Below are 13,422 nucleotides of genomic sequence, written 5' to 3' on the forward strand. Positions count from 1 at the left end.
ACATATGTGGTTATAAAAAATGCTTGTGGTGAGAGAACCATAGGATGGTGATCTGGGCAAAAGCAGTCAACAGAATTCTGGAAACCCCTGCTCATCTCTCAGGGGAATTTCTGTTTTTAATAATAATTATCATCATCATCATCATCATCATCATCATCATCAAAAGTCCAACTACCTCAGAGCCTCAGTTTCCCATTCTCTATTTTCATTTATTCAACAAGTATTTACTTAGCATGTACTATGTGACTGGTGCTGTGAGGGGATGGAGAATACAGTAAGTATTGGCTCAAACATATGCTCCTGCCCTGTGAGAGCTCGAAGACTAAGCTTGACATAGGGCAAAGGGGAGGAGGGCAGTTAACTTTAACAGGACAGGAGTACTGCCGGGAAGGAGGGGCAAGACTAGTGATGAGTAAATAAAAGGCAATAGGATATGTCAGAGTATATGAGGAAGCCATTTGGTTTAAAACTAATTCGGCCTGACCTTGTTTTTCCAAAAGGGCCTCACACGGCCTATTGAGTGTGCATTGTACATCTGCTTTAAACATTTGCTACATCCCAAAGACAGGAAGGATACCCTTAAAGATAGAGATGTAGCTTCTCCCCATATCAGCATTTCCTTAGGATAAGCATCTCTTCCTAGAAACTAAGGATTAATTATTAACATGCTGTGCTCACCTTGTGACCACTGGCCTGCTGTGCCAGCTAAGCATCTCGTGATAGTAGTGAAAAAGATATTTCTGTTATATGTGATGTATGCTCTTTATTCCAAGAAGGTGTATAACCACTCTGTATGCCCCACTTCTTGGGTGTGCTTCCTTTTCTTAGTGAGGGAAGTCCCCCAGGCTATAGTCCTCAGACTTGGCTCATAATTGACTCACCCCAAATTTTGATTTATAGATTGATTATGGATTATTTGTGTCGACACTAATAACAGGTGTCCTCCCTGGTAATACAGGGGGAACCAGCTATCCAAAGAGTACATGGTGACAAACAGCAGGCTGACTTCCCCCAGAGTGAACTTCAGATGGAGCAGGGCACTGGAGCATGCAACGTTTGGAAGTGCTGGCCAGCAGAAGGTTGGCCTGAGGGAAGTCTGTAGCCAGTGAGCGGGTGAGAGAAGATCCAGTGCCAGTAGGAGAGGAATAGAAAGAGAAAGTCAGGGTGCCTGGGACACTAGGAAAGAGGTCAGCATGTGGAGGTTCAGTCTCAGGGGAACAGAGGCACACTTATCAGAACGGGGTGCCAGGCTCTGTCCCAGACCAGGTTAAGCCATTATCAGAACTGAGGCTCAAGGTCAAGGGGACATGGTGGGAAGAATGGTTGATTTGAGGCTAGGGTCACATGGTTTAGCAAATAAAAATACAGAGCCCCTAGTTAAATTCAAATTTCAGATAAGCAACAAATACATTTTAGTATAAGTATGTGCCATGCAATATTTTGGATATACTTATACTAAAAATTTATTTGTTGTTTATCTGAAATTCCAGTTTAATGGTGTCCTGTATTTCATCTGGCAACTGTATTTGAAGCAGAGATCTAAGGTCCTTCCATCCGTCCTGCTCATATGGTCAGCTCGAAGAAGGGTAGGATATATGTTGTGAGGGGTTCTGAGAGCAAAGGGGCCCACCCGGCTCTGGCAGAGGCAGCATCCTCTCCTCTCATCTGGGCATCAATCAACAAGATCGATGTTCTCATCAATCAAGTCCTAGGGGGAGGGGCAAAGTGGAGTGCAATGTGATTGATATTAGAACCTAGGAGGGCCCACACCCAAAGATGTGGGGCTAAAGCCTGGGTCTCCAGAAAGACTGAAAGCAGGGCCAGCCTGCCAGAGGATGGGCAAGAAGTGGTCCAGTGGAGGAAGACCAGCTGCATGGCTAAGACACAGGTCCGAGCACCTCCCTCCCAAGTGCCAGAGGCCAGAGGCCTGCGCAAGCGAGTCGGAGCCCCATACTACCCTCTCCAAAAAGGGGAGCCTGGGGCGTCTGCTTCTGGGGGCTGTCACGGATGCACAGGGTTCTCACATCCTTTGGAGGCATCTGTGCCAGGGGCCAAGGTGAACCATGAGCAGGTTTACACAGGCCTGGCTTTGAATCCTGGCTCTGCTTGAAGCCTTAAAGCATTGCTTCAGGTGCTGCTGCATATGGTATTACAACCTTTTGATGTTTACAGCAATCCTTTATAAGACTGAAATGGATGTGAATACCCCGTTTTACAGATAAGGATCCTGAGGCTCAGAGAGGTGAGGGAACCTGTCCAAGACCACTTAGTATTAAATGAGGGCATGGGAATGACCCCAAATCCTTCTGGCTTTTCTCCTCCACCACACTGCCTGCCAAGGGTGTAGTGAGAGAGCCCCATAGCACAATTCAGAGGGCCTTGGCCTTCATCTTGACTCTGCTCCACCACCGGCCAGCCATGTCCTGGCCTAGCCTCTTCCTCACGTGCCAGATGCACAAGCTGAAATGCCGGGTCTTTAATCCGCCCTCCAGTTCTCCCAGATAGGGACAAGTGGTTAAGGTCACGGCTCTGGGTCAGAGAGCAAATCCTGCCGCTTCCTGGGTACACAAGTTCTTCAACTCTCTGAATTCCCTTTATCTCATCTGTGATGGGACTTGTTATAAAGAATAAAAGGGACAATGTATGTGCATCTGCAGCATACAAACGGTGCTTCCTAAGTGTTCCTTTTACCTTTGTCTTCAAGGGTTCTGATGTTCCTACAACGTGGGGGCTAGCCTGCAGGCTCTGGGTGAATACCTCCACCCACTTCTTCCCTGGGATTGACTGTCATGAACAAAAAAGCCCGCTCCCTGGGAAATCATCCGTGGCTTCGTGCAGCACTGGAAATGCAGACTCTGCACCTTGCCCTGCACGATCTGGCCCCTTCCAGCTCTCCACCTCATCTCCCCTCACTTCCTCCTCCCTCTTCACTCCAGCCCACCAGCCCTCCTGGCGTTGGGTACAGGCAGAGCTCCTCCCTGCCACAGGCCCATCCTGTGCACCCTCCTCCACGTCCCCTTGTCCAAGTCAGCGCCAATGTCTCCCACCCAAAGTGGTCTTCCCACACCACCCACCACCGTATACTAAGCAGGCCTTTCCCCAGTCATTCACACCATTCCCATCCTAGTTTCTCCTAAGCACTTATCACTGTCTGAAATCAACATCTGTGTTAATTGCTTACTTGCATTTTGGCAATCTCACCATCACGCTTTTCCATGAGAATGGGTGTCTCGACTGTCTTGTTGATCCCTGTATTCCCAGCATGGGAGGAGTCCCTGGTATGTAGTAGTGCTAATAACCACGCCTTGGTTTGTGAATGAGTGAATAAATGAGTGAGCGAATGAATGAACCAATCCATCCATCCATCTTGGTGTCTCCCGCCACTTATCTCATCTCCGTTTACATCTCCCTGCCCCTTGGTTCAGGCTGTCTGTGGGGTCCTGGCTTCCCTCTGTCTCGAGTCTCCACAGCTCTGTGCTTTGTGGTGTGTCATCAATTAGTCACACTCCTGGCTTCAGGCCCAGCTCCAAGATTCCCAGGCTGGCCTCAGAGGTTGTCCATGAGATAAGTTAGACACACACAAGGCTACAGAAGACTATTTGTATCTCCTCCCTGCTAAGGGAGGAAAGTCCCAGTGCTCTCCTGGCTGAGATCTGGCTGGTCCAGGCCAGTTAATTGCAGGGGGCTGGGGAAAGGGGACTGAGCTGCAAGTGGGAGGTGAGGAGGGATCCCAGAACAGCATGGCTCAAGAGCAACATGCACTCCCGCCCTGGTCCTCTCAGGGTCCAAGCTCCTCTCTCTCCCTCTGCAGAGTGTGACTCAGCCTGAAACCTCAGCCCACCCAGGAGTGGGTCCAGCTGACAGACTAATCACCCCCTTTGCTGTGACTCAGCGCCCCAGCTCCCCTTGCCGCCTGCCTGTCTGCCGGCAGCTCATCAGAGCCATCCAGGGACTGTTTACCATCACCTCCAGCCATGCATAATTCATCAGCCTCCCTCTTTCCTGTGGCCATCTTCCCCCTCCACCTCCCATAATTCAGGCAGCTGAATCCTCTTCCTTTGAGGACTCTGGGAGCACAGAAGCCCCCGCCTTACTGAGGAGGCTGCCCTGAGAGAAGACACCTTCAGACTAGGAGGGAGGAAGTGGGAGGGGACCAGGGAACCTGCCCTGATCCTGCGCAAGACAAGTGTCTGTCTGAGAAAAGCGTCTCGTACACACACCCCTCCCTCCTTCCCAGCCACTCCCTGCCTGTGGGGGCCTTCTCCTGCATCGTCCATCCTGGAAACTGGGAAAGTCAAGCTAAGTAAGGAGGAAGGAGGCTGCGGTTGACACTGGGGAAGAAACTGGAAGGGGAGTGACAGGGCACCCTGCTACCTTGCTGCAGTCAATTAGCATCAAAGAGTGTTATTTCTTCAAGTGCTGCCCGAAATAGTTTCCATTCGTAGTGCACTTCTGGTTATTCCATGGTGGTGACTTGCTGCATTCTGACGCCACCCCCCTCAGGTCCCAGCTGAGCTGACTGAGACATTGACCCTCAATAAGCATCCCAACCCCACCCAGACCCAGAGCCCCTCCTGACAGGGCCACTGGGACTCCGTGCTCCCGAGGGCAGGAGCTGCAGGTGACCCTGTGCTGCAGACCTGCTATCTGTCTGGGAGAGCCTGAAGTGAGCGCCATGTGCTCATGTGCCTCCGGGAAAGAAGGACGAGGCAGGGGGCTGTCACTGAATCCATCATGGAATCTCTCACACGAGGAAAAGCAGCTCCGGCAGGTGCAGCAACTTCCCTAAGGGGACACCACCTGTTAATGACAAAGCTTCGCACCTCTTTCCTGTAGTGAGGACCAGCCCTGAGTCCCAAAGCAGAGTGACAGACACGTCCAGGGCAGGCACTGCTCTGAGAACTTTGCATGTATTGACTCACTGAATCCTTACAATGAGATATGTACAGTTCTGCACATTCTACAGGGGAGGAAACTGAGGCACAACTGAGCAATTAGGTAGCTTGCTCAAAGTTGCATGGTTGGAATTAAATGCAGGAGTCCAGCTCCAGGGATCCGTTCTAAACAGTGACTGAGGCCAAGACACTCAGGCCTCGGCCAACATCCCATGGGGCCAGGGGCGGGCAGCTGGGACAGTTTGCACGGGGAGGGTCTTGCCTTTCCCAGCTCCTCTCTTCCCACCGAGGCATGTTTTTTGCAGTCCTTGGCTATCAGAGTATATTCTGTTCAGCACTTATTCTGAGTTTATCTGTGCCAAGCACTGCCCCAAGAGCTTTACAGATATTAACTCATTTAATCCTCAGGACAACCCAACAAGGTCAGCATTGTTGCAATTGTGCAGATGGGGAAAGTCAGTTCTGAGAGTGCTCAACATTTGGACCTTCTTGGGCCTGGGATTCTGCACCCCCCCAAAACCCCCACCCCAATAAATTCATTCAGAATGTCACACTTCCCTCCATCCGCTGCTTAATCAGAAAACTAGGGACTTCTTGATTTCTCCCTCCAAATCACGGTCCCTCCATCTTCATGACCTGTTGTCCTGCCTCCTTGATCTCTGTCATTCCATCAACCTCCCTGATGGTCTCTTTCCATTCTTGTCCTCTCCCAACCCATTCTCCAAACAGCAGCCAGAGGGAGCCTCTGACAAAGCACTTAGAAAAATCCAGAATTCCTCATCATGGCCCACAGGCTCTGCATCACCCTGTCGTTCCTCTCTCTCTCTCCCCCCCCCCCCCCCCCCGTTTTCCTTTGAAGCGCCTATTAGTTACTAATTGTGTGCCAATTAGAAATGATTCCTTCCCTTAGCAGTCACTCCCCGTTTCCCTCTAACCCCTCACCCCTAGCCCTAGGCAACCACTAATCTGAATTCTGTCCCTGTAGATTTACCTGATCCTGACAGTTCATATAAACAGAATCATACAATATGTAGTCTTTTGTCACCGGATTCTTTCACTTAGCACATTGATTTCAAGGTGCACTCATGTTATAATAACATGGCTCTGCATCCATTCCTTTTTATGGCTGAATAATATTCCATTATATAGATTTACCTCATTTTATTTGTCCGTTCATCAGGTGATGGATATTTGGGTTGCTTCCAATTTTGGCTGTCATGGATAATCCTACTAGGAACAGTCATGTACAAGTTTTACGTAGACGTATGTTTTTATTTGTCTTGGATATATACCTAGCGTGGCTGGGTCATATGATAACTCCATGTTTAACCTTTTGAGGAACCACCAGAGTGTTTTCTACAACACCTGTGACATCTTACATTCCCCCCAGCAGTGTGTGAGGGTTTCACTTTCTCTGCATCCTCAAGAATACTTGTTAGCATCTGTCGTTTTGATTGTAGCCATCCTCCTGGGTGTGAAGTGCTACCTCATTGTGGGTTTTGATTTGCATTTCCCTGATGGTTGATGATCTGGAGCATCTTTTCATGTGCTTGTTGGCTGTCTCTATATCTTCTTTGGAGAAATGTCTCTTCAGATCCTTTGTTCATTTTTTAATTGGATGACTTGCCTTTTTATTATTGTGTTGTAAGAGTTCTTTACATATTTTAGATACAAATCGCTGATCAGATATATGGTTTGCAAATATTTTCTCCCAGTCTATGGCTTGTCTTTTCACTTTCTTGATGATATCCTTTGTAGCACAAAAGTTTTAATTTTGACAAAGCCTAATTTATCTATTTTTTTCCTTTGTTGCTTATGTTTTTGGTGTCACATCTAAAAACCGCTGTCTAATTTAAGGTCATAAAGATTTATGCCTATGTTTTTTTCTGGGATTTTACAGTTTCAGCTCTTATATTGAAGTCTTTAATCCATTTTGAGTTAATTTTTGTATTTACTGTGAGGTAGGGGTCCAACTTTATTCTTTTGCATGTGGCTATTCTATGTCCCATGTCATTTGTTTTTGTAAATAAAGTTTTATTGGAACACAGACACACTGATTCATTCACATATTATCTCAGGCTGCATTCATGATAGCGTGGCAGAGAGGAGTAGTTGCTACACAAACCATATGGCTCATGAGCCTGAAATATTTAATGTCTCTTTATTCACCAAAAAAAATAAAATTAAATGAATAGAAAATTTGAAAAATTCTGGCCTTTGCTATAAATATTTGTCAAATAAGTAAATAAATGAATAAATGAAATTTGATTAGTGTATAAATGTATAACTATCAATAGTACTTTCATAGCTCAGAGAAAAAAATGTCCCTGGCACTTGCCAGGAGCCAACAGCTTCAGGGACTCACCGTGGAAGACCCTTCTCACATGGAAACCACGGGCTGGGAGATGTGAGTTCAAGCCTCAGCTTTGCTACTTCTAGAAGTCTCTTTAGGAAGAACCTATTAGCGTTGCTCTCCCTAAACCCCATGTCGCACCTCTACTTTCGGAAGGTGACAGCAGTGCCAGATCTCCGTGCAACGAGGCCATTAGCATCCTTTGCACCGTCTGGTCTGCCTAATCAAGGTGCTCCCCACGGAATGCCCTGGCTGTGAGGACGCAGAGGTGAGCACAGGGAGGGCACCTCTGTGGCTTCTACCTGTGGCGCCAGAAGCCTTCAGGCAGCTGTCAGAGCGGCTGCAAGCCAGACCTCTCCACAGGGCTCCAGAACACCACTGTGCCCACCCGCTAAGAGGCGTCTCCCTGTGGAACCTCAGCTCCTCTAACAGCGACCAGCCTCCCCTCTCTGTGTCCCACTGCCTGCCTGCATCCGTGATCATCCTTAAACCCTCTCTAATTGGGCTTTTGCTCTGCTCTTTGTTAAAGTGTCTTCTGGATGACAAAAAACAGCCTGGAGTTTTAATTTGACAGAGTCGGCTTCCAATTCTGCTTCTCCTTGACTAGCTGTGCGACCGTGGCAATTTCATTTTATTCTCTTTGGGCCTTAAATTCTTCATCTGAGAAATGGGGGAGAACAATAAATATACCAGGTTATTGTAAAAATTTAAAGAGAGAGCCTAAATGAAACGTCACCAAATAATAGGTCTTAGTGCGTTGGAGGGGCTCAGGAAAGAGAATTACCTGGCACTGCTCATGTCCCACTTAAAACTGGGTGATCCTCACCCAGCCTGACCAAGATATAGCAGCAAATATATGAATTTTCTGTGAAGGTTTTTCTGTTGCTTCTGAAAATATTTGTTCCTTCCTCTGTGTTCACATAACACGTCATATGTCCACTACAGAATTTTTACCCTAACTCTCTGTTCCCGAGATACTGTCTTTGGAGAAGCAATGTCTAGAATAACAGCTGGCACATATATCTCTTGACAAATGTCTGAGTGTCAGCATTCACATTAATGCTCTTTTCTTCCCATGTGACTGATGTGTCCAAAAGACCACACATCTAGAAATCTCTGGGATCCAAATGAATGATGTTCTTTGGGTCCAAAGTTGCCTACTCTAAGCTATTGATTGTGCAGACAAACTTGCAGAAGCACATGTTAGAGACTGGCTCCTTCTTAGGCCCGGGAGTAGATTTTGTGAACTGTGCTCTCCATGTCTCGGTCCATGGCATTTCTAGACCTCTCTTTTTCACCAAGTCCATTTGAGACTGCCCCACGAGCTACAGAGATCAGTGCTGGGCCCATATTTTATGAGATAACTGGTAACTGGAGTGTGTGCAAGAAAGCAAATAGAGAGGTGAAATTCAGAAACAGCCCAAAGGATCATGGGGTTGCAGGAAATTAACTGAGAAAGGAAAATCAGGAAACCCAGGAATATGAAAATTTTACATGCGCATACTCCTTGACCCCCAAACCTCACTCCTAAGAATTCATTCTGAGGAATAATTGCATAAGCGTTTAAAGATAAATGTAAAAGGATATTCATGGAAGCATTGTTTTAAGTGAAAAAAAAGTGTGTAGAATTGGAAAACCCAGAGTTTCCGTCAATAGAAAACTATGGGTATATCCATACAATAAAATACGAAGCAGACATTTAAAAGGATGAATTTTGGAACTTTCCTAAACTGATGTGGGGAGTGTAAATTGATACAAATCTTTAAAAAGTGGCAGTTTCACTCCTCGATATATAACCAGGAGAAAGGCTTTACAAGTGTACCAAAAGGAATACACAAAGCATCTGTATTACTAGTGGCTTCAGACTGGAGACAACCTAAGAATTCATCAACATTGGAATGGATAAATCAATTATTATATAACCATACATTGGAGTAGTATAAAAAAAAGCGAAACACGGCTACAAAGAACTGTATGAATGAATCTCACAAAATGTTGTGCAAATAATTCAGACACGAAAGAATGAATAGTGTATGATTCCTTCTGTATGAAGTTCAAAGTCAGGCAAAACTAATATATCTTTTCAGTTGGGAGAGTGATTACCCTTGAAGATTAGGCAAGGATATGAGAGAATTGGGTTGGGGAGACAGAGGCTGGGAATGGTCTATGTGTTGTCCTCCATGGCGGTGCCATTATTTTGTGGACTTTTCTATATGTTTATCATATTTCAATAAAGAACAAAAGTTTCTTAAAAAAGAACATCCACCATGTATTAGAGGAAAGAAAGCAGATTACAGAACAACATATAATATCTCATTTAGATTAGAAAGAGAGATTACCTATGATTGGAAAATTCTGGAAATTCGTGCATCAAGATGTTAATAGTGGCTCTCCTTGGCAGGAGAGTTTTCACCTTCTGCCTTATATATTTCTATACTGTTGAATTTTTAACAGTATCTATTACTTTATAGAAAAATAAAAGATGCTTCCATTGTAAAAGATGCAGAAAGTGGGGTCCTAATTCTGCCAGGTTGCTGGTTCGGCCAGCCCAAGGGAGACAGAGCAGAAGGAGGGTGACAATCCACGTAACTGAAACCTACTCCCGTGGCTCTTGACCACAGCCTAGTGTCGATGTGCGTTCTCCAGCCCGGGGCGTCAGCATCTTTAATGCATCACCCCAGGTCCCTCAACTTTCTTCCTGTTCTTCTCCTCAGTTGCTAGGCAATATGTAATTAAATTTTGGAAAGCCTCCTCCACCCTGGATATATTATCCTGGAAATTGGACTTTGCATCTGGCAGTCTTAGAAAGCAAAATTCGACTCTCCTCAGCCCCCCACCCTCTGGCTTGCAATTGACTCACAATTTAATTAAAAAGATTCCAGGGACATCTGGTCTCCTCTTCTACGAGTGCATTTACAGTCAGTTTTTCTGGCGTGTTTTTGTTCGCAAGCCATGGATTTATTTACAGAGGCAGAGAAACTGATTTTCATCTCTTAGGTATCTCTTTGTGGTCTTTATTAATGCTGTGTTTTATAAGCTATGACTGTTCCTCTGCATTGTAAGCTCCTAATGGTCTGTTTCTCCCTGAGCTCTACTCAGTCAATGAGTGATCAGTGATGCCACGAAGGTACCCGCCACCCTGCTGACCCCGCCCAGAGCATAGGACGCCTTACACTGCTGGGAAATCCGGGACACAGCCCCGTTTGCCAATCCCCAGCCCCTGTGTCCCTTACCATCAATAGAACTTTTTGGTTGGACATTTTCTTTTATTTTCACAAAATAAATATAGAAAGAGCTCTTAGAGAGATGGCAGAGGAATGTAGGGAGAACTGAGCCAGGAGCTGACTGGGTGATCTCTGGCAAACCACCTGCCCTTTCTGGGCCTCTGTTCCACCTGCAAAATAGGCGGTTGGACTTAATAGGCATTTCCCAAACATTGGGTTCATTCCATACTTGCGTGATTTCTTCTGTATCTGCATGCCTCCTATACTATTGTATATCCAAAATTTTTCTTTAAATTGACTCTCTTTTCTTCCATAAATGTGTGTATTTATAATGGGCACTTTAAATCACTACATAAATGGTAAGGTATTATCGCTCACTGTAAATAGAAGGTAACTGTAAAAATGAGTATAATGAAAACAAAACAATGTTGCCAACTTGTAACTAGATGTTTCTGCCAAGGCTCTGTGCCCAACACTTGTTCTCTCTTTGTTAAAAAGGGAAATTAGCAAATGTTTGGAGACTTGTTAGAGGCATATTAATATGACTTTGAAACTTTCTCCTTAAACAGTTCCGGGAGGCTTGAAAGAGACGGGAGAAGGAAATCAACTCCTGATTAAAGGATAATTTAAAAAGAACAGCAGCCTAGGTAATCTTGAGAGTCCTTTCTGGTTCTAGCAGATTCTCATAAGAATAGACCATAGCAGAGGGTGAGTGCAGACTCCAGGAGCTGAAGTTGGGTCCTCTTCCATCAGGCCTCTTCTCTGAGTTATGACATCCTGTGTCACCAGAGAGAAGGTGTGTGTGGGTGGGGATACTGTTCAGGAATATCTTTCGCTAATTCATTCATTCATTCATTCGGACATGGATGGCCTGGTTGGGTATAATGCCAAGAGCTGGGGTCACATAAGTAGATGTGAGCTCAAATGTGGGCTTGCCGTTTACTAGCTGTTTTACCCTGAATATGTATTTGCCCCTGCTTCTCATCTATAAGATTGCGATTAGAAAAGATCTAGATCTTAGACCGAGCATTCAGTCTCATAGGAAGGACTGAAATACAAAACTAACCCAGAACACAATATGCTCCAATATTAAGAGAGGATGTCACAGGGTTTGGAGAACCAGAGGATGGAGCGGCTGACTCTGCCACAGAAGAGACTTCATGTTAGCTGACCTTGAAGGGAGGGGCCTCTTTGGAGGCAGAGAACATAGAAATGAGATACTGGGCAGAACGGAAGCTTGTGCAATGGTGAAGGGGTGGGACCTATGAGATAAGTCCTGGGAGCAGGAGGCAGCAGGACGCAGCTCAAGCCTAGGGCATAAGGGGCCAGCCAATGCATGAGGGAGAGACCAAGGTGGGGAGGGATGGCAGGTGCACAGAGTCAAATACCATCTTGCTTAGGCCGCTGTCTCCTACTCGCCCCTGATTGTTTTTGTCATCGAGCCTGAATCAAAGGGAATTGTCCCTGAGGATCCCCGTGCTGGGTGATTTCATATATTGTAGCAGGAAACCATTTCTGGCCACAGCAGAACCTGAATGAAGGCACAGAGGACTTTCACAGAGTTCAACAGCGGTGGAAGCAGACGACGGCACTTGCGGAAAAGCATTGCTTTGATTCCGTCGGGGGAGCCCTCTCACCTTCCCCTCGCAGACGGAGAGGATGGGAAGAGGAGAGACAGTGGCTCCAAGTTCTCGAGCTGCCGTCAAGCTCAAAGAACACTCAGTGCATTTTGTGAAGCTTTCGTAGTGAGTCTGCTGTACGTTCCCCGCTTCCACCGCACGTGGAATTCTTGGGTATTAGACGCACAGACCTCACTCTCCTCCGGTTTAGAATGCGAATAATAACGCCTGACCCGCGTCTGTTAAAGTGCTGCCGTGAATCTCAAAATGAAGAAATTATTACGGTAATAATCATAAATTATTAAATGTTAAATGAATTAATAATTAAATTACTACTAATAATTATATTATATATTTTATTATATTATTTATATTTACATATTTACATATTATATTATTATCTTATATTTATATATTATAATATATAAATTATCAAATTAAATCAATAATTAAATCAATAATTTAATTAATTAATAATGTTAAATTAAATATTAAATATAAATAAATTAAAGTAATAATTAATTAAAAATTAAGTAATGTGAAATTACTTCGAAAGCTGAGAAGCACCATATGAGTGTGCAAAGTATTCTATGGCTGTGATATTACTGCACGAACAATTTGAATCCTATGTTTTCTATATAATATTGTGCCCTAAACATTTTCCACGTTACTGGAAACTCTTTATAGAGGCTCTTTAATAAATACGATCTATCCCATAAAGTGGATGTACTGTAAATTAGTTAAACACTCCTTGTTATTGGATATTAAGATTGTTTTCAATTTTCTGCTCTTAAGACTAATGTAAAAATACTCACCTTTGTACATACAGGGTTTTTTTCCTTTTCTTTTGAAGATCTCAGATGATTTTCTTGGCAGAGAAGAATTAATGTAGTGAGAGGGAATGCATGCTTTGCAGACTCTGGATACAGAGACAGATTGCTCTGCAGAAGAATCATGCTGGTTCATCCGCCCACTGGTCATCCGTAAATGTGGGCACTGGATCCTCAGCCATCGAGGCTGTGAACCCCTGAGGATGGGGACCACGCCTTAATTGCTCGTCCTGGTACCTCCAGTGTCCGACACAGTGTGGCAAATGTCATCGGGACGCGATCATTTCTGCTGACAGAATGAATGGTCAACTGGTGTCTTCCTCATCAGGCGTGTATCTGTACACAGGGCTCATGGACTCTTTAACTTGGAACTTCATAATGGCAGCAAAAAGTATATGTGTGAAAGAATGAACTCATGCTATGGAAACAAAACTAAATAAAAACCTAAGCATAGCGAGGAGTCCTAGCAGGCTCTGCTACTCTGTTACATGATTCTGGTGT

At 45.1% G+C, this 13,422-nt stretch overlaps 1 protein-coding gene and 1 long non-coding RNA gene across 2 annotated transcripts in view; both read left to right on the top strand.

The window, feature by feature from the left end:
* ASIC2 (acid sensing ion channel subunit 2) overlaps positions 1 to 13,422 on the top strand; it is a 995,375-nt gene that overhangs the window by 229,073 nt on the left and 752,880 nt on the right. The window lies entirely within an intron of this gene.
* On the top strand, positions 11,739 to 13,381 carry LOC139073940 (uncharacterized). The gene is made up of 2 exons (XR_011523140.1): positions 11,739 to 12,375; positions 12,921 to 13,381. It is a non-coding gene; the product is annotated as an uncharacterized lncRNA (long non-coding RNA).

The sequence above is a fragment of the Equus przewalskii genome, chromosome 10, assembly GCF_037783145.1.
Source record: "Equus przewalskii isolate Varuska chromosome 10, EquPr2, whole genome shotgun sequence".
Lineage (NCBI taxonomy): Eukaryota > Metazoa > Chordata > Mammalia > Perissodactyla > Equidae > Equus > Equus przewalskii.